Below are 2,189 nucleotides of genomic sequence, written 5' to 3'. Positions count from 1 at the left end.
ACAACTGCACCAAGCCAAAAGGCAGCTTTGCTTTGCTTGCTTTTCTTGTCATAAAGCTAAATTAAGTTGGCCAAACCTGACAACTGCACTAGTTCTTCGTTTTGTTTTCCTCCAGCCTTTCTTGTCTCTCTGCTTTTTTGGTTTGGACTCTCAGTGGCCGATCACAGATTGGTTTGGGATACGTGTTCTGGACCTTGCTAAGGACGTTGCACTGCATCATGGTGTTTCCTCCCTCATGAGATGCTTTTGATTAGCTGCCTGAAATACAGGTTTCACAAGGAACTCCTGTGGCACAGAAGTTTGTCTGGCAAAACTAATTGAGGAGAAATGGCCCAATTAAGAAACTCATTGTAGTTTTCCATTTCTAATGGCAAACTCTGCAACAATTTATGTCCTGTAGGAAGAGTTTGCAGACTTAGAAAATATCCTCATTATTTTTGGAGCTGTCAAGCAGTGGAACTCATGCAATCATCTCTCTTTGGCAGTCCTCAGAACAAAACTGCTGTGTAGAGAATGGGTAAGTGTTGTGCAAAGCCTTCAACAAAAGCACAGCTCGTTCTCAGCTTCTTCAGTTAATGAACAGCTTTTAGCTGACTTGTACAGGCCCACCATATAACTGAAAGCATTGTGGGCATCATTGTTCCATGCAGCAAATCAGAATGATACCCAGGTCAGCCCCACCACAGCTCAGCAAATCTTTAAACATAATTTCTCAGTTTAATCTAAAACAGATAGCCCGAGAGTGTTTCAGGGAATATTCCCCTAAGAATCCTCCTTCTCAATGAAAGCTCAGCAGCAGCAGAGGAACAGACACACAGCTCTGAAAAACAATTGGTCATGTCTCTGCTAGCAGTTTCCTCTAGCAGGAATGTTTTGCTGGATCCTGCCATTTAAATGTCTCCTGCTGGCAGCCAGCTTGAACCCCCAGGCCTTCAATCCATGAGCTCAGTACTAATGTCCTTCCACTCCTTAAATTCTCAGCTGAGAATTCTCCAAAGGAGAGGATACACCTAAAATAAATATAATAATATAATAAAATATGGTGTTTTTCCAGTTGAACCATTTCAGGCACCAAAACACACACAAAAAATATTCTTACAAGGTGAATTCTCTTTGACAAGTACACAGGCAATCAAGACAAACTGGTCAGCAGCTGGCTGAGCAACATCTAGAGCCATGGCCCAGAGGATTTACTGGTCTTTGAAGAAGATATTTCCTTCAAATAAGCTCTGTTGTTAAAAGGGAAAGAAGATACAGTGAAGTTGTTACCCATGGGAACATTCAACCTTTATAAACCCTGTTCTTATCCAGTATTTTCTGGGTAAGGCTTTTCCAGAGCCAGTGTAGTACTTTGACATGATTGTACAAAGATACAAAACCAGACCTTGGCAGTCTTTTCCAACCTTACTGATTCTATAAGGATTCTGTGATCACTTGTGACATGCTCATGAAAGAGCAGTTGAAAGCTACTGGTTTATTTTCCATACATGATTCATTTGTATTGCCTTCATCATATCCCATTAGTGAAGCAGAAAATTCCTACTTCTTTGTAGGAGTCGATAGTTGACACCTTTCCTTCTTCCTCCTTCAGTTATTTAACGATGCAAGTTGATCTAATGACTTGCTGCTACCGAAATTCTTACAATTTGCTCCCTAGCCCTTGGCTGCACCACCCACCCCTTCATTTCGCAGCAGCTCTGGCCCCCATGCATTTCTAAAAGCCAGTTTGGCTCATTAAAGCCCCTCCTCCATTTTTGTTGTTTGTTTTCTCCCATTTTATTGGATTAAATCAGCTCACTGGAGTTGGCCAAGCAGCAGAAACTGCACAAAGCTTTCTGGGCAGAAAGAGAATTCCCAGTTTCCATCAGCAGCGAGCCGGTACCGTGGCTCACTGCATCTCCAAAAAGCACAGGGAGCCAACAGGGCAATCAGGGAACCTGCCTCATGTGCACAGCCCAAAACCAGCTCAGCTGAGCTCCTGCTAAAGGCTCTGGGATCCACACTGACTTTGCAGGAAGAGAATCACGCCATCAGTTTCGCCAGCTCATCTGCTCAGGCAGCATCCTCCAACAGCAAAGCGGCAAGATCTGCACGCTGCCACGAGCACTGCTGCAGTCATCAGCCAAGTGCAACCCCGGAGGGTGCAAAGCTGCTGCTGAGGAATGCAGAGAAAACCAACAGGCACCAGA

This window comes from Passer domesticus, chromosome 6, assembly GCF_036417665.1.
Source record: "Passer domesticus isolate bPasDom1 chromosome 6, bPasDom1.hap1, whole genome shotgun sequence".
In the NCBI taxonomy this organism is placed as follows: Eukaryota; Metazoa; Chordata; class Aves; order Passeriformes; family Passeridae; genus Passer; species Passer domesticus.
The sequence above is the reverse complement of the archived record's forward strand: the minus strand, read 5'-3'. Positions refer to the sequence as shown.